This window comes from Bubalus kerabau, chromosome X (assembly GCF_029407905.1).
Source record: "Bubalus kerabau isolate K-KA32 ecotype Philippines breed swamp buffalo chromosome X, PCC_UOA_SB_1v2, whole genome shotgun sequence".
Classification (NCBI taxonomy): domain Eukaryota; kingdom Metazoa; phylum Chordata; class Mammalia; order Artiodactyla; family Bovidae; genus Bubalus; species Bubalus kerabau.
The window spans coordinates 46,587,249-46,614,513 of NC_073647.1; positions in this window are offsets into that span (position 1 = coordinate 46,587,249).

Here is a 27,265-nt window from a genome sequence, read left to right on the forward strand (position 1 = left end):
TGAGTTCAGATATTAAGACAATGCTACTGTATCTTTTATCTGGACTGCAGGTCCCTAGTTAAATCTTTCTGGCACTTTAACTCTGAGAGACACAGTGGATGATTCAAAGTAGCTTTCCTGGAAAAGGACAGTATATTGTGATTCAAACATGGCAAGTCCTATTGCAAATGCTGTATTGTATGGGGGTGGTGGGTTTGCTCATTAGCACTCATAAAGTGTAGTAGAAACTCTTAATACTTCCATTTATACAGTTTTACTATAAATAGATTCCAACTGACCCCTCTAGCAGTGGCCATAACAACCTCTATTGACTGATACAATGAATTCCCTAAGTGACAGTCAGTCACTGAATGTCATTTCAAATCATTAAGATTTTAATGGGTTTGTCGTCCTTTCAAAGGAAGTGGGAGAACTATCAACTCTGCCTGTGAAAATTAGGTAAGCAGCTACCAAGATGATATGGACAGAGAGCCTGATAGGTGGGTGCTGTGATTCCTGATCTGTATATATTATCACTATTTAACATTATCACCCTTTAATGTCCTGTTGCAGGACTGACTGAAATACTTGCTGTAAGGGGAATGTAACAGATTACTAGGCCTGAAGAGCTGAAAGTGAGAGTTGCTCAGTTGTGTCTGAGGGTTGGTGAACCCAAGGACTATACAGTCTATGGAATTCTCCTGGCCAGAATACAGGAGGGGGTAGCCTTTTCTTACTCCAGGGGATCTTCCCAACCCAGGGATCAAGCCCAGGCATTCCACATTGAAGGCAGATTCTTCACCAGCTGAGCCACAAGGGAAGCCAAAGTATGCTAGAGTATGTCGCTTATCCCTTCTCCAGCAGAGCTTCCCTACACAGAAATTGAACTTATGTCTACATCTTTGCAGGCAGAATCTTTCCCAACTGAGCTATCATTAAAGTCCAGATGTGCAGGTTAGAGGACCAAAAGTGGAGGTTAGAGGGCCTTGTTTCCCTAAAGTCGCGCTGGTATATATTTTAATATCCGTGGATATACTGCCACCTTGAAGAAATAATTGAGGATGCATAGAGTTTAAAAAGGATCCAAAGACTCTTAGAGTTAAAAGAGAAAATCATACATAAACATTAAGTCATGAGTTGAGAAAGGGTATATCCATTTAGATCAACAACAATAAATCACTATCAGACGCCTGTAGCTTTCCTGGAAAAGGACAGTATATTGTGATTCAAACATGACAAGTCCTATTGCAAATGCTGTGTTGTATGGGGGTGGTGGGGTTGCTCATTAGCACTCATAAAGTGTAGTAGAAACTCTTAATACTTCCATTTATACAGTTTTACTATAAATAGATTCCAACTGACCCCTCTAGCAGTGGCCATAACAACCTCTGTTGACTGATACAATGAATTCCCTAAGACCTTCTACTTTCCTCTATGCCTGTGTCCATCGTATTTTCTGTGACTCAAAAACTAGCAATGATCTGAGGCCAGCCGAATGGTCACCTCCCAAGGAAATATTCTTAATCATTCTCTTGTGTATTAATATATTCACGTTCTCTAATCACTTGCAGTTCAGTACATGCAGTTTGTAGGATAGATTTTTGAGTATGTATCTTATGAGAAATGCATGCCAGAAAGGTAAACGGATTAGAAATCAACAGTGTGGTGATATAAAATATTATCAGAAGTTGGATTATCTAAGACTCTAAGGGAGAGAATCACTCTCTTCTGCCACGTATGTCCAAGAATCTGCTTGAAAATATAATAAAAACAATAAACTAGACAGTGGATCAGAAGTCAGAGGAACTTAAATGAGAGGCTTATTTTCTCAGTAGTCAAGAGGAACTCTATGGTTTTGTATGAAGACCACCCATTTGCAGGACACCAAATGCAAAAGCCAAAGCAGTGCCCATGGACTCATCGTGAGTGCACAATGCTGTTGTCCCAGAGGCTTCTCTTCATTGTCAGAGGTCAAGAGCAAGTCTATGTGCCTAGGGTCAGAACACATCTGCCCAGGATCACATCCACATATCAGCAGGAATCAATTGGGAGTCTCCAAACTTTACATGCTCCTGGCCAAGTCCCTCACTCCAGTCACTTTCCTTCAGGCTTGTCACTCATTACTGCCTTAAGATGATCGTTATTAAGTTTCACCCAACATCTCTTCAGTTAACTGCCGTGGGCAACTAGAAATCTGAATGCAAAAGATTGAAATAGGACCCTTACCTTATACCACATAAAAAACAAAACTCAGAGTTGATTAAAGATTTAAATGCAAGATCTGAAACTATAGATCATCTAGAAGAAAACATCCTGGAGAATTTGTAAACATTGGTCTTAAAAGTGATTTTATGGATGTGACATTGAAAGCATAGGAAACAAAAGCAAAACTAAAAAAGCAGGACGACATCAAAGGACTAAACTGTCTCCCCCATAGAACATTCAATACACACTTACATAGAAGCGAAGATGACGGTTACCAAATGGCAAGTTGGGGCGTGGGGAAGAATTGGGAGTAGGGGATTAATATATATATAGACACCATTATATATAAAATAGATAACCAACAAGGACCTACTACAGAACTACAGGCAACTCTGCTAGAAATTCTGTAACAACATAAATGGAAAAATAATTTGTAAAGGAATAGATATATGTATGCATGCCTGTGGAAGCTCAGTTGATTCAGATGTGCCCTACTCTTTGTGACCCTATGGACTGTAGCCTGCTAGGCTCCTCTGTCCTTGAGATTCTCCAGACAAGAATACTGGAGAGGCTTGACATGTCCCTCTGAGCATATCTTCCCAACCCAGGTATTGAACCCAATCTTCTTCATTGCAGGGTGATTCTTTAACAACTGAGCCAAGTGGGAAGCCCAAATACATGTATATGTAAAGCTGAGTCACTTTGCTGGAAACCTGAAATACAACATGGTAAATCAAATATACTCGAATGAAAAAAATAAAAAAATAAAAAGAATCCATTAACATGTAGAACAATTAGCTCAAAAAACTCTTTGGAAAATGCAGAAAGATTCCCAAACTTACGCTCAAAGAAAGATCCACAGGGTACAGGGTATGAAGGGAAAAGGATGATTCAAGTCCTGACGTGTGCCCATGGGAAAGAAGTCCGAATATAAGGGAGATTACACGGTTGGAGACATGCCCTGTGTGTGAGTGGTTCAAGCCGTATATTAGACACAAAATTCCTGGGCTCTGACACAGAGAAGAGAAACACCCTTAAATGGTTGCAGGGCCATGTGGACTAACAGGAGGTCTGTGGGAAGCCCGGACTCTCCCCTCCAGGAGCATGTGCTCAGGGGCTTGCTCCCAAGCCACAATGAAGAGGACAGATTGAGACCACATTTGTGGATGCCTGTTTTCCCAAAACTGCCCACCCTTACACACGCCCTGCTTTCTCCGTCTGGCCGATGTGCACTGGAGCAGGGGTGCCATGACCAGGTAGATAGCTGGGATGTGGGAAAGATTCGTGCATCTGGACAGGGCGGCATGCGGGTGGAAGAGCCCGGGTCATGCTCATGGAGGTCACTTACATAGGCAGCGTATCAGGAGAAGTCCTGATCTCTGATGGAGGCCAGACTGCCACAGCAGATGACCCAGTATGTGCCCAGAGCCCATGAAGGCCTCACCTGCCCAATAGCACCCCTCATCCGCAGGACAGGGATAGCAGAAGCTGGGGGAAGTGATCAGCTGTGAGGGACCAAGAGGTCTCACACCAGAAGGTATGTTTAAGCAGGACAGGAGACGCTAATGATGGTGATGGCACAGATGGCACTTTGGCGTAGCCTGGATCTCTGTAAGCTGCCAGCCTGGAGAGTTGCTCCTTTTGTTGTTTTTCTAACCAGAACATGCTCCTCTTGTCCCTCTGTGGCAAGGGTTGCAGTGCTGGGAGAGGGGAGCGTGCATACTTGAGGGATCACAGCCAGATCTGGCCTGACATTCAGGGCTTCTGCTCCAGAAATTTGGGATCCCACCCTGCACACAATAGGACAGTGAAAGCCACTGAGGAAAAGGAAGTCTCTGCCTCACATCTGGCTTCAGACGTGGTACCACTGAAGTTCTCAGCCATAGGTTCTGGCACACCCTAAGGCAAGATGTGACTTGTAGTCCATCAAATCCAGCCCTACCCCCACACCCACCCCCCGCTGACTATGGTACAGACTCTACAGTGATGCTCCCCCACAAGATCACCCCTTCAAGACCATAATAGATAATTGATGCATTTTAATTCAGAGAGGCAGAAACAAATGGGAAGACAGAAGGACTGGTATCCACTGAAAGACTGAGAGGAAGTCAGTTCGGTTTGTCAGTCATGTCTGATTCTTTGTGACACCATGAACTGCAGCACATCAGGCCTCCCTGTCCATCGCCAACTCGCGGTGTCCACCCAAACCCACGTCCATTGAGTTGGTGATTCCATCTAACCATCTCTTCCCTTGTCATCACCTTCTCCTCCTGCCCTCAATATTTCCCAGCATCAGGATCTTTACCAATGAGTCAGGTCTTCGAATCACGTGGCCAAAATATTGGAGTTTCAGTTTCAACATCAGTCTTTCCAATGAACACTCAGGACTGATATCCTTTAGGATGGACAGGTTGGATCTCCTTGCAGTCCAAGGAACTCTCAAGAGTCTTCTCCAACACCACAGTTCAAAAATATCAATTCTTTGGCGCACAGCTTTCTTGTAGTACAACTCTCAATCCATACCTGAGCACTGGAAAAAACCATAACCTTGTCTAGACACACCTTTGTTGCCAAATTAATGTATCTGCTTTTTATTTTTTATTTTTAATATAAATTTATTTATTTTAATGGGAGGTTAATTACTTTACATCTGGTTTTTGTTGTGCCAAACATCCACATGAACCTGCCACAGGTGTACATGTGTTCCCCATCCTGTACCCCCCTCCCACCTCCCTCCCAGTACCATCCCTCTGGGTCATCCCAGTGCACCAGCCCCAAGCATCCTGTATCATGCATTGAACCTGGACTGGCGATTCGTTTCATATATGGTATTATACATGTTTCAATGCCATTCTCCCAAATCAGCCCACCCTCTTCCACAGAGTCTCTGCTTTTTAATATGCTATCTAGGTTAGTCATAACTCTACTTCCAAGGAGTAAGCTTCCTTTAATTTCATGGCTGCAGTCACCATCTGCAGTGATTTTGGAGCCCAGAAAAATAAACTCAGCCACTGTTTGTCCATCTACTTCCCATGAAATGATGGGACCAGATGCCATGATCTTCACTTTCTGAATGTGGAGCTTTAAGCCAACTTTTTTACTCTCTTCTTTCTCTTTCATCAAGAGGCTCCTTAGTTCTTCTTCACTTTCTTCCATAACAGTGGTGTCATCTGCATATCTGAGCTTATTGATATTTCTCCCGGCAATCTTGATTCCAGCTTTTGCTTCCTCCAGCCCAGCGTTTTTCATGATGCACTCTGCATATAAATTACATAAGCAGAGTGACAATATACAGCCTTGATGTACTCTTTTTCCTACTTGGAACCAGTCTCTTGTTCCATGTCCAGTTCTAACTGTTGCTTCCTGATCTTCATAGCGGTTTCTCAAGAGGCAGGTCAAGTGGTCTGGTATTACTATCTGTTTCAGAATTTTCCACAGTGTACTGTGATCCACACAACCAAAGGCTTTGGCATAGTCAATAAAGTAGAAATAGATATTTTTATTGAACTCTCTTGCTTTTTCCATGATCCAGCGGATGGTGGCAATTTGATCTCTGATTCCTCTTCCTTTTCTATAACCAGCTTGAACATCTGGATGTTCACGATTCACATACTGCTGAGGCCTGCTTTGGAGAATTTTAAGAATTACTTGACTGGCATGTGAGATGAGTGATATTGTGCGGTAGTTTTAGCAATCTTTGGTGTTGCCTTTCTTAGGGATTGGTGTGAAAACTGGTCTTTTCCTGTCCTGTGGCCACTGCTGAGTTGTCCAAATGAGCTGGCATATTGAGTGTAGCACTTTCACTGTATCATCTTTCAGGATTTGAAATAGCTCTCCTGGAATTCTATCACCTCCACTAGCTCTGTTCGTAGTGATGCTTTCTAAGGCACACTTGACTTCACTTTCCAGGATGTCTAGCCCTAGGAGCGTGATCACAAAATCATGATTATCTGGTTCCTGAAGATTTTTTTTTTTCTACAGTTCTTTTGGGTATTCTTACCACCTCTTCTAAATATCTTCTGCTTCTGTTAGGTCCATATCATTTCTGTCCTTTATCGAGCCCATCTTTGCATGAAATGTTCCCTTGGTATCTCGAATTTTCTTAAAGAGATGTCTAGTCTTTCCCATTCCGCAGTTTTCCTCTACTTCTTTGCATTGATCACTGAGGAATGCTTTCTCATCTCTTCTTGCTATTCTTTGAAACTCTGCATTCAGATGCTTGTATCTTTCCTTTTCTCCTGTGCTTTTTGCTTCTCTTCTTTTCAGAACTATTTGTAAGCCCTCCACAGACAGCCCTTTAGCTTTTTGGCATTTCATTTTTTTTTTTTAACATGAAAAGACTACTTTATCTTTTAAAAGTGAGAAATTGATATGTTTTGGAACCTACACAAAATACACTAAAAGTTGTTCCTGTGAAAATTTGGGTGTTAATTATAAAATTAATCAATTGTTTTGTAAGAAAATTTGTTGTTGACAAAGAATCATAATGTCAAAATTCTAAGCCTTATCTTTCAAATCACTTGCTATGTAACCCTAGTCAAAATGCCTCATTTCCTTGATTTATGATACATCCTATGGAAAGTGTAAAAGTATTTTAAAAATGACTGAAGTTCTCTTTTAATGGAACATTCTATAAATCTGTGACAATGTGATTCTGTCCTTGAAAAGAGCAAAACATTTCAGGCAAACACACACTTCATTGTTTATCCACAGAAAACATGATTGCAATTAAAAGAAGTTATCAACATTAGTTTCATCAAACATAAACAAATCTGGACTTCAGAAAAGAAAGACTTTATCTGAATCGAGTACTGCAGTAAGAGGAAGACAATTTTACAACAGGAGGAGAGGGAACATGATAATGGGAAGAATACTATGAGGTCTGGAATATCTCATTGCAGGCAGAGAAGAACTTCCCTTTTACAGAGAAGAGTAAACAAAGTGACAGGGAAAGGATCTGAAGAAATAAGAAGAGTAAATGCAGGTGATGATAGGACAATTGTTACAGAAAGCTTTTCTCTGCCGTAAGCCTATTCTATCTTTGGCAGAGGTTGTTAAGCAAAGTTTGTATGCTGGCTCAAGCTGAGGCTGAATCAAAAATCTGGAACCTGGGAGTAAAGAGACAAGTTTAAAGTTTGAACAAATCAGATATATGGGCATTTTTTTTCTTTTTTCAATTGAATTTTGGGGATGTCATGCGAGTGTATGTTCCTCAGTTCTTTTTCTATGGGGATGGTCTTAATCCCTGTCTCCTGTACAATGTCACAACCTCCGTTCATAGTTCAGCAGGCACTCTATCTGTCAGGTCTAGTCCCTTAAATCTATTTCTCACATCCACTGTATAATCATAAGGGATTGGATTTACGTCATACCTGAATGGTCTAGTGGTTTTCCCTACTTTCTTCAATTTATTGAAGGCTTTCCCACCCGAACTGAGAAGGCTGAGGAGATGGTAAAAAACAAACAAACAAACAAACAAACAAAAAAACAACAAAAAACTGCTCCATGAAATCATTCCAAGATTTGGTCTGCCCAGGTCATTACAAAGTGACAATGGGACATCATTTACTTCTAAGGTCACCCAAGGAGTCTCGAAAGCATTGGGCATTACTTATTATCTCCATTGTGCCTGGAGGCCTCAATCTTCAGGAAAAGTAGAAAAAGCCAATCAATTCCTAAAATCAGCGATAAAAAGATAACCCAGGAGGCTGCCCTGGGATGGAAGGAGGCTTTACCAATAGCTCCCCTCCGCACCTGCATTGCCCCTAAGGAACAGGTTGGTCTTAGTCCTTATGAGATGCTATATGGGAGAGCTTTGGTTTATGTCAATGACCTATATTGATGATGCTTATGATTATTCCATGTACTATGAATTGTCTAACCTGTTTTGTCTCTGCCCAGGTCAACCAGCTACAACATGCAGTGCCAGTTCAACAAAGATATAAAACCACAGCTGACCACGGAAAATATCACACACCCTTGGACACCGCAATAAGGACTCAGGATTGAGACTAGCAAGAGGGGGAGGCCCAATACCCCTCGCTGCCCCAGTTCAGCAGGAAGTAGCCAGAAAGACCTCGACGCCCCTATTCCCAAAGAATTGGGCCTCCCATCTCATGAGGGGGGAATGTTAGGTAGGTAGAATAGGGAAAAGGAGTCCAAAATGGCAGTGGGTAAAAGACAAGGAAGGCCAAAGGAAGGTTCGAGGACCAGAGTGAAAACTTCAGGCAGAACAAACAGCACTCCTGGCTAAGCCCAATTTGCATAGGGCAGGCCCAGGTGGAAGAAAAAACATATAAAAGGAGGAGTGAAAGCGCTTTCTCTGGGACTCTCTCTTCCGTGTGCATGCACGCGCGCTCTCTCTCTCTCTTTCTTTCTCTCTTTCTCCCTCCCCACGCACTTCTCCAATCCCTTCTCTTCCAGTCTTGGATTCTCCTGCTATCTTCTAAATAAAATGGAGCTGTAACACTGAAAAAAAAAATAAATCAGAATTTGGCAATAAGGAGCTCATGATCTGAGCCACAGTCAGCTCCCAGTCTTGTTGTGCTGACTGTATAGAGCTTCTCCATCTTTGGCTGCAAATGATATAATCAATCTGATTCAGTGTTAACCATCTGGTGATGTCCAAGTGTAGAGTCTTTTCTTGTGTTGTTGGAAGAGGGTGTTTGCTATGACCAGTGTGTTCTTTTTGCAAAACTCTATTAGCCTTTGCCCTGCTTCATTCCATACTCCAGAGCCAAATTTTCCTCTTACTCCAGGTGTTTCTTGACTTCCTAATTTTGCATTCCAGTCCACTATAACGTAAAGGACATTTTTTTTGGGTGTTAGTTCTAAAAGGTCTTGTCGGTCTTCATAGAACCATACAACTTCAACTTCTTCATCGATACTTGTTGGGGCATAGACTTGGATTACTGTGATTTTGAATGCTTAGCCTTGGAAACGAACAGAGATCATTCTATAGATTTTGAGATTGCATCCAGCTACTGCATTTTGGACACTTTTGTTGAGCATGATGGCTACTCCATTTCTTCTGAGGGATTCCTGCCCTCCAGAGTAGATATAATGGTCATCTGAGTTAAATTCACCCATTCGAGTCCATTTTACTTCACTGATTCCTAGAATGTTGACCTTCACTCTTGCCATCTCCTGTTTGACCACTTCCAATTTGCCTTGATTCATGGACTTAACATTCCAGGTTCCTATGTTATATTGCTCTTCATAGCACTGGACCTTTCTTCTCTCACCAGTCACAACCACAAATGGGTATTGTTTTTGCTTTGGCTCAATCACTTCATTATTTCTGGAGTTATTTCTCCACTGATCACCAGTAATATATTGGGCACCTACTGACCTGGGGAGTTCCTCTTTCAGTATCCTATCATGTTGCCTTTTCATACTGTTCATGCGGATCTCAAGGCAAGAATACTGAAGTGGATTGCACTTCTCTTCTCCAGTGGACCACATTCTGTCAGACCTCTCCACCATGAGCCGCCCAACTTGGGAGGTCCCACAGGGCCTGACTTAGTTTCGTTGAGTTAGACAAGGCTGTGGTTCTAATGTGATTAGATTGACTAGATTTCTGTGATTATGGTTTCAGTGTGTCTGCCCTCTGATGCCATCTTGCAATACCTACCACCTTACGTGGGTTTCTCTTACCTTGGATCTGGGGTATCTCTTCATGGCTGCTCCAGCAAAGCACAGCCACTGCTCCTTACCTTGGACAAGGTTATCGTCTCTCTGCCACCAACCTGACCTTGAACGTGGAGTAGTTCCTCCAGTCCCTCCTGTGCCCATGCAGCCACCACTCAGTAAATCTTGTTACTAAGCAATAGGTCTTGCCCAGCAATTTGACAGTGCATCGCTCGGCCCTACCAATAAGCAACCAACTTCAGTGAGATACCTATTGGTACTTCTCCTGCTCAGCTATTGGTCAGCTCCACGTTGGGGACTACCTGATGATAACTGTCAATGAGGGAGCACTGGGGAAGTGATTCAGTCAAGAGACATTGGTGCATTGGTCATCTGACTCTTGCCTTTGGGAACCTTACTTGTTTTTTTTTTTTTTTTTTAGTAATCGGGAATGTATGTCTGGTAGATGGCAAAAGTTGAGTTTCCCTACTCAGTATGAGAGTTGAAGTCTTCCCAACAATATTAGTGGAGGAGACATTTATGACTTTCTTGGCTCTGATGTGTAATTTTATGGAGATGGTGTATAAACCTTGGAGCAACAGACTGAGGATTCCCCAAGTCTTGGGGTCTCTAAAGCTCATTGGAGTAGCAAAAACATCCAACCTGTTCTTAGTTACCTTTTTCCATGTTAAGTGTTTGCCCTTAAGTTACTTATGCCCTCAAGAACCCTAACTAGGAAGAGCGTGGTCGAAAGATGAAATGACTAGATGACTCTGAGGAACAGATTTGGAGTGAAAAATATTTGGTAGAGGTTGATACAGGGATGGAGGAAGCAGGAGTGTTGAAGGGGGACATATAAGTCAAAGAATAAAGGGCACTGAAGGAAAGTCTGAGGGTCATGAGAAGAAACACCATGCCCCTGAATCACCACTCCCCAGAATCAGACACACAAATGTGTCAGTGGTAAGAAAGTTGTATCATGGTATACCTCAGCATCCTCTAACCTATGTTGATGGGCATAGGGGTACATTGTGATGTCTAATACCCCAAAGCCATCAGTGGCTGCTGGAGTGCATAGATGACCAACCAGTTTGAAGCGTTTGGATCCTCATTGTCCTGAGCAGGTATGTATAGGGAGGTCAGATATAGAGATTCTGGGTTAGGCCATGTCATGCTGTCATCATAAGGTAAACAGGAAGCCACGGCAGCCAAGAAGAGTTCCAATGTGGTGTGCTTCAAGGGTGAAAGGATGAAAAAAACCCTTTGTCCACAGAGATACAGAGGCAGTGTGAATGTAAGATGATTCCATCTACGCTCCCCACATTCTCCTTTGACTTTCGTGCCCAAGACCTCTACACTGCCCTTGCCTGACACAAAAGCCCTCATCAGCCCACATCCCTTTTCATGAAATCTCCTTTCCAACTCAGATGTTATACCCTTTCCTCAAAACTGATACCCTTCTCTTGTCTTTCAAGGCACAGAATATGACCATGAGGGTCAGAAGACTTCTAAAAGGAACCTTGAGAATTAAAATCTGATCATATGTGACTCAGTCAAAGAGAAGGTAAGCTCAGCCACCCCAGATTGAGAGACTCTGGAGAAGTACAAACTGGGCAGCCACGAGCTGAATAGAAAAGGTCAGACAGTTTAGAATTGAGTCTCCAGAGGTCTGCTTTCTTAGAAATGGCCAGCCAGGAAGAGAATGACTCTCACACTAACATAGTAAACTGATGGCTGTGATTAAAATACACATCAAATGGTGAAAAGATGATATTTGTGTGTGTGGGAGTTTTCTGATGGGAAGGGAGGGAAGGAAGCCAAGAGGTGGGCACCTGAGTGGGGAGGGAAGTGGGGTCCCAAGAGCTGAGGAAACAGACCCTCAGGTCCCCAGTTAGCCAGAGAGTAGAGGTCTCCAGTGAGTCAGGAGTCTGTACTGAAGGTGAATAACCCTGCTTAACAATTGATGTCAGCAGCAAGGAGTAGTGCTGCGGTGTTACTGCCATTGTTTGTGGTGTGGGGTGACATTAGGGTCTAGATTGCCAGAACCCAGTTGGGAAGAGGGCTTCACATGGGGATGGGGAGTGTCATATTTGCCCTTAGTGAGTCAGGCAGAAATCACCTCCTGGCCACTTACTTCATAACGGGCTTTGTTGCATCACTCACCTATGCTGTCAGATAAAGGTGCTCAGGAGGCACAAAATGCTGATACAACTAAAACTCACAATTACCACTCCCAAATATTAAAATAATGTTTGGAGTGATCAGACCAAATATCATTTTGGCCACTTTTATCCTAGGAAATTTGTGGGAGCAGTGTGTTCCCAAGGGCAAGGCAGTGGAGGTGGCCCAATCCTGGTGCAGATGACTAAAAGGATCACGACACACAGATAATGTTTTTGGGTGGGGGGCACTATGCATTTTGTGGGGTCTTAGTTCCCTGACCAGGGATTGAGCCTGTTCCCCTTCTAGTGAAAGCATGGAGTCCCAACCACTGGACAGCCAGAGAAGTCAGAACAGAGATGTTTGATAAAAGTATTAATATAAGACTGTGTCAAAGCTGGTCTTAAATTTATCAATATCGCCTAGTATTACTAAATAACTACAGTCGTAAAACATTCTTCCCCAATAAACTCTTTTGTTAGTCCAAGTTCTACAAGTTTTCGTGGTTTAAGAAGAAGAGTATTGAATATTTAATTTGGTGTTAACTTTAGTTTTGAAGTGTTTGAAGAGTTTCAAGGAGTAGTTGATCAAATATAGAGATATATAAGGCAGAGTCTCTACCAGAGGAATCCCGTGTGTTTTCAGAAAACATTTTATAAATAATAAAAACAGAGTTTCACCATCAGCATCAAAAGAGTTGAGTTCACATTTTAAGTCAATGCTATGGTATCTTTTATCTGGACTGCAGCTCCCTAGTTAAATCTTTCAGGCATTTAACTCCTGAGACACAGTTGATGATTCAAAGTCAGACACTAAATGTGATTTAAAATCATTAGGATTGAAGGAGATCCTGAGTTTGTTGTCCTTTCAAAGGCAGTGGGAGAACTATCAACTCTGCCTGTGAAAATTAGATAAGTAAGCAGCTACCAGGATGATATGGACAGAGAGCCCTGATAGGTGTGTGCTGTGATTGCAGATCTCTATATATTATCACCATTTAACACTATCACACATTAATGCCCTGTTGTAGGACTGACTGAAATACTTGATGTTAGGGGAAGTTAACAGATTACTAAGTCTGTAGAGCTGAAAGTGAAAGTTGCTCAGTCGTGTCCTACGTTTGTTGACCCCATGGACTATACAGTCCGTGGAATTCTGCAGGCCAGAATACTGGAGTGGGTAACCTTCCCTTACTCCAGGGGATTTTTCCTACCCAGGGATCAAGCCCAGGCATCTCACATAGAAGGTGGATTCTTCACCAGCTGAGCCACAAGGGAAGTCAAAGCATGCTAGGATGGGTAGCTTATCCCTTCTCCAGCAGGGCTTCCCTGCCCAGGAATGGAACTGATGTCTACAGCTTTGTAGGCAGAATCTTTCCCAAGAGAGCTATCAGGAAAGTCCTGAGGTGGACCAAAAGTGGGGGTTAGAGGGCCTTGATTCCCTAAAGTAGCACTGGTATATATTTTAATATCCATGGATATACTGCCACCTTGCAGAAAGAATTGAGGATGCATAGAGTTTAAAAAGGATCCAAAGACTCTTAGGGTTAAAAGAGAAAAACATAAACAGTAAGTCATGAGTTGAGAAAGGGTATATCCATTTAGATCAACAACAATAAATCCATATCAGACGCCTGTAGCTCTCCTGGAAAAGGACAGTATATTGTGATTCAAACATGACAAGTCCTATTGCAAACACTGTGTTGTATGGGGGTGGGGGGGTTCACTCATTACCACTCACAAAGTGTAGTAGAAACTCTTTATACTTCCACTTATACAGGTTCGCTATGAATAGATTCCAACTGACCCCTATACTGTGGCCATAACAACCTTTTTTGACTGATACAATGATTTCGCTCAGACCTTCTACTGTCCTCTATGCCTGTGTCCATCCTATCTTCTGTGACTCAGAAACTAGCAACCATCTGAAGTCAGCCGAATGGTCAGCTCCCAAGGAAATATTCTTAATCATTCTCTTGTGTATTAATATTTTCACGTTCTCTAATCAGTTGAAGATCATTACATTCAATTTTATGGATCATTCTTTCTTTCTTTCTTTTTTTTATTTTTCGAAAATTTTTTTTAAATCCTCTATTATTCCTTTAATTTTCATTTTTATAACCAATTACTTTGGAAAAAAAAAAAAAGAAAGAAAAAACCAAAGAAGACACCTTTTTTTTTTTTTAAAGCAAACTTCATATATATATATTTTTGACCTTTTTTTTTTCCTTCTTTTCCTTAACATTGTATTTTTGAAATTCCAAACTCTACTCTAGATTTTTAATTTCAGCTTTTTGGTATTTGTTTTAAATTTTGTACCTATAGTTGTTTTTTTTTTTTTTATATAATTTCTGTGACCCTTTTTTATTTTCTTTTTCTTCTTCTTTTAAATATCATTGTATATCTGAAATTCCAAACTCTACTCTAGATTTTTAACTTTTGTTTTTTGGTATTAGTTATCAGTTTTGTACCTATATTTTCTTTATAATTTTCACGACCTTGTTTGTTTTTGTTTGTTCGTTTTTTCTCTCTAACTTTTCCTTCTTCTTTTCTTTAACATCGTATTTTTGAAATTCCAAACTCTACTCTAGATTTTTAATTTTTGCTTTTATGTATTTGTTACCAATTTTGTACCTTTAAGAACCCAATCTTCAGTACCCATTTATCACTAGGGACCGAGATTACTTCCTTAACTGCTCTCTCTCCCTTTGGACCCTCCATTTTCTCCACCAGGTCCCCTGTGTCTCCTCCCTAACCCCTCTCTATTCTACCCAACTCTGTGAATTTCTGTGTGTTCCAGACGGTGGAGAACACTTAGGGAACTGACTACTGGCTGGATCTGTCTCCCTCCTTTTCACTCCCCCCTTTTATCCTCCAGGCCACTTCTGTCACCTTCCTCCTTCTTATCTTCTCTGTATAACTCCGTGAACAACTCTGAGCAGTCCAGTTGTGGAGTGCACATAAGGAAGAGATTACTGGATAGCCCACTATCTCCTCTTTTGATTGCACCTCATCTCATTCGGGTCACCTCTAACTCCCTCCTCCCTCTTCTTTTCTCCATATAATGCTGTGAACCTCTCTGGGTGACCCTCACGGTAGAGACACTTTTCATCTTTAACGTAGATGCTTTATCAATGGTGTTGTATAGAAGGAGAAGCTATGAAATTACTGTAAAAATAAGACCGATAACTGGAAGCAGGAGGCTTAAGTCCAAACCCTGACTTCAGAGAGCTCGTGACTCCAAGGAACATTAATTGACAGGAGCTCATCAAATGCCTCCATACCTGCACAGAAACCAAGCACCACACAAGGGCCAACAAGTTTCAGGGCAAGACATACCAAGCAAATTCTCCAGCAACAAGGAACACAGCCCTGAGCTCCAAGATACAGGCAGCCCAAAGTCACTCCAAAACCATAGACATCCCATAACTCATTACTGGACATTTCGTTGCACTCCAGAGAGAAGAAATACAGCTCCACCTACCAGAACTCCGACACAAGCTTCCCTAACCAGGAAACCTTGACAAGCCACCTGAACAAACCCACACAGAGCGAGGAAACACCACAATAAAGCGAACTCCACAAACTGCCAGAATACAGAAAGGACACCCCAAACTCAGCAGTTTAAACAAGATGAAGAGACAGAGGAATACCCAGCAGATAAAGGAACAGGATAAATGCCCAACAAACAAAACAAAAGAGGAAGAGATAGGGAATCTACCTGATAAAGAATTCCGAATAATGATAGTGAAATTGATCCAAAATCTTGAAATCAAAATGGAATCACAGATAAATAGCCTGGAGACAAAGATTGAGAAGATGCAAGAAAGGTTTAACAAGGACCTAGAAGAAATAAAAGAGTCAATATGTAATGAAAAATGCAATAAATGAAATTAAAAACACTCTGGAGGCAAAAAATAGTAGAATAACAGAGGCAGAAGATAGCATTAGCGAATTAGAAGATAGAATGATAGAAATGAAAGAATCAGAGAGGATAAAAGAAAAACGAATTAAAAGAAATGAGGACAATCTCAGAGACCTTCAGGACAATATTAAACACTACAACATTCCAATCATAGGGGTCCCAGAAGAAGAAGACAAAAAGAAAGACCATGAGAAAATACTTGAAGAGATAATTGTTGAAAACTTCCCTAAGATGGGGAAGGAATTAATCACCCAAGTCCAAGAAACCCAGAGAGTCCCAAACAGGATAAAACCAAGGCGAAACACCCCAAGACACATATTAATCACATTAACAAAGATCAAACACAAAAAACAAATATTAAAAGCAGCAAGGGAAAAAGAACAAATAACACACAAGGGAATTCCCATAAGGATAACAGCTGATCTTTCAATAGAAACTCTTCAAGCCAGGAGGGAATGGCAAGACATACTTAAAGTGAGGAATGAAAATAACCTACAGACCAGATTATTGTACCCAGCAAGGATCTCATTCAAATATGAAGGAGAACTCAAACGCTTTACAGACAAGCAAAAGCTGAGCGAATTCAGCACCACCAAACCAGCTCTCCAACAAATACTAAAGGATATTTTCTAGACAGGAAACACAAAAATGGTGTATAAAATCGAACCCAAAGCAATAAAGTAAATGGCAACAGGATCATACTTATCAGTAATTACCTTAAACCTAAATGGGGTGAATGCCCCAACGAAAAGACAAAGGCTGGCTGAATGGATACAAAAACAATACCCCTACGTATGTTGTCTACAAGAGACCCACCTCAAAACAGGGGACACATACAGACTGAAAGTGAAGGGCTGGAAAAAGATTTTCCATGCAAATAGGGACCAAAAGAAAGCAGGAGTAGCAATACTTATATCAGATAAAATAGACTTTAAAACGAAGGCTGTGAAAAGACACAAATATGGTCACTACATAATGATCAAAGGATCAATCCAAGAAGAAGATAGAACAATTATAAATATATATGCACCGAAAACGGGAGTGCCACTATATGTAAGACAAATGCTAACAAGTAAGAAAGGAGAAATTAACAATAACACAATAATAGTGGGAGACTATAATACCCCACTCACACCTATGGATAGATCAACCAAACAGAAAATTAACAAGGAAACACAAACTTTAAACGTTACGATAGACCAGTTAGGTCTAAATGACATCTATAGGACATTTCATCCCAAAACAATGAATTTCACCATTTTCTCCAGCGCACATGGAACGTTCTCCAGGATCGATCACATCCTGGGCCATAAACCTAGCCTTGGTAAATTCAAAAAAATAGAAATCATTCCAAGCATCTTTTCTGACCACAATGCAGTAAGGTTAGATCTCAATTACAGGAGAAAAACTACTAAAACTTCCAACATATGGAGGCTGAACAACACGCTGCTGAATAACCAGCACATCACAGAAGAAATCAAAAAAGATATCAAAATTTGCATAGAAACTAATGACAATGAAAACACAACAACCCTAAACCTATGGGACACTTTAAAAGCAGTCCTAAGGGGAAAGTTCATAGCAAAACAGGCATACCTCAAGAAACAAGAAAAAAGTTAAACAAATAACCTTACCCTACTCCTAAAGCAACTAGAAAAGGAAGAACTGAAGAACCCAAGGATTAGTAGAAGGAAAGAAATCTTAAAAATTAGGGCAGAAATAAATGCAAAAGAAAAAAAAGAGACCATAGCAAAAATCAACAAAGCCACAAGCTGGTTCTTTGAAAGGATAAATAAAATTGACAAACCACTAGCCAGACTCATCAAGAAGCAAAGGGAGAAAAATCAAATCAATAAAATTAGAAATGAAAATGGAGAGATCACAACAGACAACACAGAAATACAAAGGATCATAAGAGACTACTATCAATAATTATATGCCAATAAAATGGACAACGTGGAAGAAATGGACAAATTCTTATAAAAGTACAACTTTCCAAAACTGGACCGGGAAGAAATGCAAAATCTTAATAGACCCATCACAAGCACGGAAATTGAAACTGTAATCAAAAATCTTCCAGCAAACAAAAGCCCAGGTCCAGACGGCTTCACAGCTGAATTCTACCAAAAATTTAGAGAAGAGCTAACACCTATCCTGCTCAAACTCTTCCAGAAAATTGCAGAGGAAGGTAAACTTCCAAACTCATTCTATGAGGCCACCATCACACTAATACCAAAACCTGACAAAAATCCCACAAAAGAAGAAAATTACAGGCCAATATCACTGATGAACATAGATGCAAAAATCCTTAACAAAATTCTAGCAATCAGAATCCAACAACACATTAAAAAGATCATACACCAGGACCAAGAGGGCTTTATCCCAGGGATGCAAGGATCCTTCAATATCCGCAAATCAATCAATGTAATAAATCACATTAACAAACTAAAAAATAAAAACCATAGGATTATCTCAATAGATGCAGAGAAAGCCTTTGACAAAATTCAACATCCATTTATGATAAAAACTCTCCAGAAAGCAGGAATAGAAGAAACATGCCTCAACATAATAAAAGCTATATATGACAAACCCACAGCAAACATTATCCTCAATGGTGAAAAATTGAAAGCATTTCCTCTAACATCAGGAACAAGACAAGGGTGCCCACTTTCACCATTACTATTCAACATAGTCTTGGAAGTTTTGGCCACAGCAATGAGAGCAGAAAAAGAAATAAAAAGAATCCAAATTGGAAAAGAAGAAGTAAAACTCTCACTATTTGCAGATGACATGATCCTCTACATAGAAAACCCTAAAGACTCCACCAGAAAATTACTAGAACTAATCAATGACTATAGTAAAGTTGCAGGATATAAAATCAACACACAGAAATCCCTTGCATTCCTATACACTAACAATGAGAAAACAGAAAGAGAAATTAAGGAAACAATTCCATTCTCCATTGCAACGGAAAGAATAAAATACTTAGGAATACATCTACCTAAAGAAACTAAAGACCTATATATAAAAAACTATAAAAGACTGGTGAAAGAAATCAAAGAGGACACTAATAGATGGAGAAATATACCATGTTCATGGATTGGAAGAATCAATATAGTGAAAAAGAGTATACTACCCAAAGCAATTTATAGATTCAATACAATCCCTATCAAGATAGCAATGGTATTTTTCACAGAGCTAGAACAAATAATTTCACAATTTGTATGGAAATACAAAAAACCTCGAAGAGCCAAAGCTATCTTGAGAAAGAAGAAGGGAACTGGAGGAATAAACCTACCTGATGTCAGGCTCTATTACAAAGCCAGTTTTATCAAGACAGTATGGCACTGGCACAAAGACAGAAATATTGATCAATGGAACAAAATAGAAAGCCCAGAGATAAATCCACGTACATAGGGACACCTTATCTTTGACAAAGGAGGTCAGAATATACAATGGATTAAAGACAATCTCTTTAACAAGTGGTGCTGGGAAAACTGGTCAACCACTTGTAAAAGAATGAAACTAGAACACTTTCTAACACCATACACAAAAATAAAGTCAAAATGGATTAAAGACCTGAATGTAAGATCAGAAACTATAAAACTCCTAGAGGAGAACATAGGCAAAACACTTTCCAACATACATCACAGCAGGATCCTCTATGACCCACCTCCCAGAAAATAGGAAATAAAATAAAAAATAAACAAATGGGACCTAATTAAACTTAAAAGCTTCTGCACAACAAAGGAAACTATTAGCAAGGTGAAAAGGCAGCCTTCAGAATGGGAGAAAATAATAGCAAATGAAGCAACTGACAAACAACTAATCTCGAGAATATACAAGCAACTCATAGAGCTCAATTCCAGAAAAATAAAGGACCCAATCAAAAACTGGGCCAAAGAACTAAATAGACATTTCTCCAAAGAACACATACAGATGGCTAACAAATACATGAAAAGATGCTCAACATCACTCATTATCAGAAAAATGCAAATCAAAACCACTATGAGGTAGCATTTCACGCCAGTCAGAATGGCTGCTATCCAAAAGTCTACAAGCAATAAATGCTGGAGAGGGTGTGGAGAAAAGGGAACCCTCTTACACTGTTGGTGGGAATGCAAACTAGTACAGCCACTATGGAGAACAGTGTGGAGATTCCTTAAAAAACTGGAAATAGAACTGCCTTATGGTCCAGCAATCCCACTGCTGGGCATACACACTTAGGAAACCAGAACGGAAAGAGACACATGTACCCCAATGTTCATCGCAGCACTGTTTATAATAGCCAGGACATGGAAGCAACCTAGATGCCCATCAGGAGATGAATGGATAAGAAAGCTGTATTACATATACACAATGGAGTATTACTCAGCCATTAAAAAGAATACATTTGAATCAGTTCTAATGAGGTGGATGAAACTGGAGCCTATTATACAGAGTGAACTAAGCCAGAAAGAAAAACACCAATACAGTATACTAAGGCATATATATGGAATTTAGAAAGATGGTAACAATAACCCTGCATACGAGACAGAAAAAGAGACACTGATGTATAGATCAGTCTTATGGACTCTGTGGGAGAGGGAGAGGGTGGGGAGATTTGGGAGAATGGCATTGAAACATGTATAATATCATGTATGAAACGAGTCGCCAGTCCAGGTTCGATGCACAATACTGGATGATAGGGGCTGATGCACTGGGACAACCCAGAGGGAGGGTATGGGGAGGGAGGAGGGAGGAGGGTTCAGGATGGGGAACACAGGTATACCTGTGGTGGATTCATTTCGATATTTGGCAAAACTAATAAAATATTGTAAAGTTTAAAAATAAAATAAAATTAAAAAAAATTAACTATGGAGCTGCAGTCCAGATAAAAGATACCATAGCATTGACTTAAAATGTGAACTCAACTCTTTTGATGCTGATGGTGAAACTGTTTTGTTTCTAAAATGCTTTCTGAAAACACACTGGATTCCTCTGGTACAGACTCTGCCTTATATATCTCCATATTTGATTGACTACTCCTTAAAACTATTCAAACACTTCAAAACTAAAGTTAACACCAAATTAAATATTCAATACTCTTCTTCTTAAAGGACAAAAACTTGTAGAACTTGGACTACCAAAAGAGTTTATTGGGGAGGAATGTTTTATGACTGTAGTCATTTAGAAATACTAGGGGATGGTGATAAATATAAGACCAGCTTTTACACAGTCTTATATTAATATTTTATCAAAAGTCTCTGTCCTGACTTCTCTGGCTGTCCAGTGGTTAGGACTCCATGCTTTCACTAGAAGCGGAACCGGTTCAATCCCTGTTCAGGGAACTGAGATCCCACAATCTGCATGTTGGCCCTCACCCAAAAATATTATCTGTGTGTCCTGATCTTGTTAGTCATCTGCACCAGGATTGGACCACCTCCACTGCCCTGACCTTGGGAACACACTGCTCCCACAAATTTCTTAAGATAACAGTGGCCAACTTGATATTTGGACTGATCCCTGCAAACATTATTTTAATCTTTGGGAGTGCTAATTGTGGGTTTTAGTTGTATCAGCATTTTGTGCCTCCTGAGCAACTTTAGCTGACAGCATACTTGAGTGATGCAACAAAGCCCATTAAGATGTAAATGGCCAGGAGGTGATGTCTGCCTGCCTAATTCAGGGGAAGTCTGACATTCACCATCCCCATGTGAAGCCCTCTTCTCATCTGGGTTGTGGCAATCTAGACCCTAATGTCACTCCACACCCCAAACAATGGCAGTAACACTGCATCAAAATTCCTTGCCACTGAGACCAATGGTTAAGCAGGGTTATTCACGTTCAGTGCAGACTCCTGACCCAGTCGGACCTCTACTCTCTGGCTAACTGGGACCTGAGGGTCTGTTCCCGCAACTCTTGGGACCCCATATCCCTCCCCATTCAGGTGCCCACCTCTTTTCTTCCTTCACTCCCTTCCCATTCAGAAAATTCACACACATGCAAATATCATCCTTTCACCATTTGATGTGTATATTAATCACAGCCTTCAGTTTACTATGTTAGTGTGAGAGTCAGTCTTTTCCTGGTTGGCCATTTCGAAGAAAGCAGACCTCTGGAGACACAATTGTAAACTGACCTTTTCTATTCAGTTACTCTCTGCCCAGCTTATACTTCTCCAGGGTCTCTCATTCTTTGGTGGCTGAGCTTACCTTCTCTTTTGATTCTGCCTCCTTCTTTGACTCTGAATCATATTTTGGTACCCTTTTCGTCTTTGATTCAGTTTCTTACGTGACAGCAGCAGAAAAAACAGTTTGATTTTCTTGTTTTCTTTGCCTTCTTCAACAGAGTGGCATATGATCGGATTTTCTTTCTCAAGGTTCCTTTTAGAGGTCTTCTGACCCTCATCGTCATATTCCATGCCTTGAAAGACAAGAGAAGGGTATTAGTTTGAGGAAACGGTATAACATCTGAGTTGGGAGGGAGACTTCATGAAAAGGAATGTGGGCTGATGAGGGCTTTTGGCAGGCAAGGGCAGTGTAGAGGTCTTGGGCAGCAAAGTCAATTGAAAACGTGGGGAGCATAGATGGAATCATCTTATCTTCCCATTCCCTCTGTATCTCTGTGGATAAAGGGTCTTCTTTCGTCCTTTCACCCCTGAAGCACACCACATTGGAACTCCTCTTGGCTGCCGTGGCTTCCGGGTTACCTTATGATGATAGCATGAAATGGCCTAACCCATAATCTCTGCCTCTCAACTCCCTATATATACCTTCTCAGGACAATGAGGAGCCACACCGTTCAATCTGATTGGTCAGCTGGGAACTCCCCCAGCCAATGGTGTCTTTGGGGATCTTAGACATCACAATGTACCACTGTGCCCATCAACATGGGTTAGTGGGTGCTGAGGGAGGCCATGATACAACTTTTTCACCCCTGACACCTCTGTGTGTCTGATTCTGGGGAGTGGTGATTCAGGGGCATGGTGTTTCTTCTTATGACCCTCAGACTTTCCTTCAGTGCCCTTTATTCTTTGACTTATATGTTCACCTTAAACACTCCTGCCTCCTCCATCCTTGTATGAACCTCTACCAAACACTTTTCACTGCAAATCTGTTCCTCAGAGTTGTCTAGTCATTTCATCTTTCACCCACTCTCTACCTAGTGGGGGTTCTTGAGGGGCTTAAGGAACTTAAGAGCAAGCACTTAACTTCCCCAGTGGTCCCTCATTGACAGTTATCATCAGGTAGGGCCCAATGTGCAGCTAGAGTATACTAGTACACCCACTTAACAGATGAGGAAGGTAAGGTAACAGGTAGTAAAATCCTAGTGACAAGATTTATGCACAGAACCTGTTGACCTTTTTAGTCCTCTGACTGAGCATGAGACTCAGCCAAGTGACAGTGTCCCTGCTGCTCCAGGGCCCTGGCAGGCAACTTGAAGTGGGGTTAACGGGTGCAAACCACAGGGAGTGAGGGGGCTAGAACACACGGAGAAGGCATTATCTAGCCCAGGAGGAGCTGCCACTCACAATAGGAGGGTGTGCAGCCCAGGTGCCAGGCCTTTTGATTTGTCCAGAATGGCCAAAAAAGCTGAAGTTCAGTAAGAGATCTCCTAGTTTTTGAATGTTAGCTCCTTATTTTATAAAGGCACTCTCTATGCCAACCGACTACCTTTGCCACTCACTCAGAGCCTACAGGTGGCCCTTTCCTTTCTCCACAGCACTGGCTCCACACAGTGTGCCCCTTGCCAGGAGTTTGCTCTCAGACGCTGATCTTCTGTCTGCCAGTGCTCCCGCCTGGGCTCAATGAGTCTGCTCAGCTTCATGAACTCATGCTGTTAAAGAATGGAGACAGACTCAGGGAACATGCCTGCTTCCCTGTCTCCTCTTGTGGTTTACTCAGCTCAGTTTGGACTGCATCTCCGAGATTTCCCACATCCTCTCTGTAGCAATCGGTATCCTCTTGGCCAAAGGTCTCCCGAGGCATTGCACTGTGTCTGGCTATATCCTTTCTTCCTTTCACCTGGTCCATTTTTCCTCTCTCCCAGTTACACAGACAGCCTCTTGGGACAAATCCAGTTCAGTTCAGTTCAGTCACAAATCCAGTTCAGTTCAGTTCAGTTGTGCCCGGATTTTTGTGACCCCATGGACCGCAGAATGCCAGGCTTTCCTGTCCACCACCAACTCCCACAGTTTACCCAAAATCATGTCCACTGAGCCGGTCTTGCCATCCAACCATCTCATCCTCTGTCTTCCCTTTATCCTTCTGCCTTCAATCTTTCCCATCATCAGGGTCTTTTCAAATGAGTCAACACTTTGCATCACGTGGCCAAAGTATTGGAGTTTCAGCTTCAACATCAGTCCTTTCAATGAACATTCAGGACTGATCTCCTTTAGGATGGACTGGTTGGACCTCCTTGCAGTCCAAGGGACTCTCAAGAATCTTATCCAACACCACAGTTCAAAAACATCAGTTCTTCGGTGCTCCACTTTCTTTATAGTCCAAGTCTCACATCCATACATGACTACTGGGAAAACCATAGCACTGACTAGATGGACCTTGTTTGTGAAGTAATGTCTCTGCTTTTTAATATGCTGTCTAGGTTTGTCATAACTTTTCTTCCAGCGAGTAAGTGTTTTTTAATTTCATGGCTGGGGTCACCATCTGCAGTGATTTTGGAGTTCCCAAAAATAAAGTCAGCCACTGTTTCTACTGTTTACCCATCTATTTCCCATGAAGTGATAGGACCGAATGCCATGATCTTAGTTTGCTGAATGTTGAGCTTTAAGCCAACTTTTCCACTCTCCTCTTTCACTTTCATCAAGAGGCTCTTTAGTTCTTCTTCACTTTCTGCCATAAGGGTGGTGTCATCTGCATATCTGAGATTATTGATATTTCTCCCGGCAATCTTGATTCCAGCTTGTGCTTCTTCCAGCTCAGCATTTCTCATGATGCACTCTGTATATAAGTTAAATAAGCAGGGTGACAGTATGCAGCCTTGACATATGCTTTTCCTATTTGGAACCAGTCTGTTGTTCCATGTCCAGTTCTAACTGTTGCTTCCTGACTTGCATACAGGTTTCTCAAGAGGCAGGTCAGGTAGTCTGGTATTCCCATCTCTTTTGGAATTTTCCACAGTTTATTGTGATCCACACAGTCAAAGGCTTTGGCATAGCCAATAAAGCAGAAGTAGATGTTTTTCTGGAAGTCTATTGCTTTTTTGATGATCCAGCGGATGTTGGCAAATTGGTCTCTGGTGCCTCTCTCTTTTCTGAAACCAGCTTGATCATCTGGAATTTCACAGTTCACGTACTGCTGAAGCCTGGCTCAGAGGCTTTGGGGCATTACTTTAATAGCGTGTGAAATGAGTGCAATTGAGCGGGAGTTTGAGCATTCTTTGGCATTCGCATTTTGGGACAAGTCCAAAGTCTTGCTAATTACCTCACTCTTCCCATCTTCTCCCAAGTGTGATCTCAGTGCTTAATAGGTTTACCTTTCTAATATTTGCTGAATTAAACATAAAAATTCACAGGAGACTTGTCCATAGACCAAGACTCTGACTCCCTGTGTTCACTGAGGATGCCAGGCGAGGGGGTTAATTTGACAGGTTGGCCCAGGGTCCTCAGAAGTCCCAGTAGACATGAAGTTGTATTCTATGGGACCCTCCCTCTGGGGTGACTGGATCCTCTTGTTCCCACTGGAGGGGGCCTCCATGACCCTTTAGAGAAGGCTGCAGTCCTAAAACAGCCTGATGGCGCAGATGCTTGTTGGGGGGCTACAGCATCCATGACAGTGGGGGACACAGGGAACCACACATCTTCTCATGGGGGCCCCTCAACAGGCACCAGATTTCAGAAACTTTTTGTGGAAAAGATGATTTAGCTGAAGAGGGTTAACAGCAGCAGGTATCTGTCCATCAACAACAGCCAGAGTTTATTCAAACTCGTCCATTGAGTCGGTGATGCCATCCAACCATCTCATCCTCTGTTGTCCCCTTCTCCTTCCACCTTCAATCTTTCCTAGCATCAGGGTCTTTCCAAATGAGTCAGCTCTTCTCATCAGGTGGCCAAAATTTTGTAGTTTCAGCTTCAACATCAGTTCTTCCAATGAATATTCAGGACTGATTTCCTTTAGGATGGACTGGTTGAATCTCCTTGCAGTCCAAGGGACTCTCAAGAGTCTTCTCCAACACCACAGTTCAAAAGCATCCATTCTTTGGCACTCAGCTTTCTTTATAGTCCAACTCTCACATCCATACATGACTACTAGAAAAATCATACCCTTAACTAGACAGATCACTGTTGGAAAAGTAATGTCTCTGCTTTTAAATATGCTGTCCAGGTTGGAAATAACTTTCCTTCCAAGGAGTAAGCGTCTTTTTGTTTCATGGCTGCAGATACCATCTGCAGTGATTTTGGAGCCCCAAAAAGTAAATCCTGCCACTGTCACTGTTTCTCCGTCTATTTGCCATGAAATGATGGGACCAGATGCCATGATCTTTGTTTTCCGAATGTTGAGCTTTAAGCCAACTTTTTCACTCTCCTCTTTCACTTTCATCAAGAGGCTCTTTAGTTCTTCTCTGCTTTGGTGTCGCAAAGAATCAGACACGACTGACAAACTGAACTGACTTCCTCTCATTCTTTCAGTGGAGACCAGTCCTTCTGTCTTCCCATTTGTATCTGCCTCTCTGAATTGAAGTGCATCAATTATCTATTATGGTCTTGAGGGGGTGATCATGTCGGGGAGCATCACTGTACAGTTTGTACCATAGTCAGCTGAGGGTGGGGATGGGGTGGGGCTGAAATTGATGGACCACAAGTCACATCTTTCCTTAGGGTGTGCCAGTACCTATGGAGGGAAGATCAGTGGTACCACGTCTGAAGCCAGATGTGAGGTAGAGACTTCCTTTTCCTAAGTGGCTTTCACTGTCCTATTGGGGGCAGGGTGGGATCCCGTTTCTGGACCAGAAGCCCTGAATGGCAGGCCAGATATGGATGTGTTCCCTCAAGTATGTACGCTCTCCTCTCCCAGCACTGCAACCCTTGCCACAGAGGACCAAGAGGAGCGTGTTCCAGTTAGAAAAATAACAAAAGGAGCAAATCTCCAGGCTGGCTGCTTACAGAGATCCAGGCTACCTCCAACGTGCCATCTTTGCCATCACCATCAGTAGCGTCTCCTGCCCTGATTAAACATACCTTCTGGTCTGAGACCTCTTGGTCCCTAAGGCTGATCACTTCCACCAGCTTCTGCTCTCCTGCCCTGTTGAAGAGGGGTGCTATTGGGCAGGTGAGGCCCTCATGGGCTCTGGACACATACTGGGTCATCTGCTATGGCAGTCTGGCCTCTATCAGAGACCAGGACTACTCCTGATACTCTGCCTATGT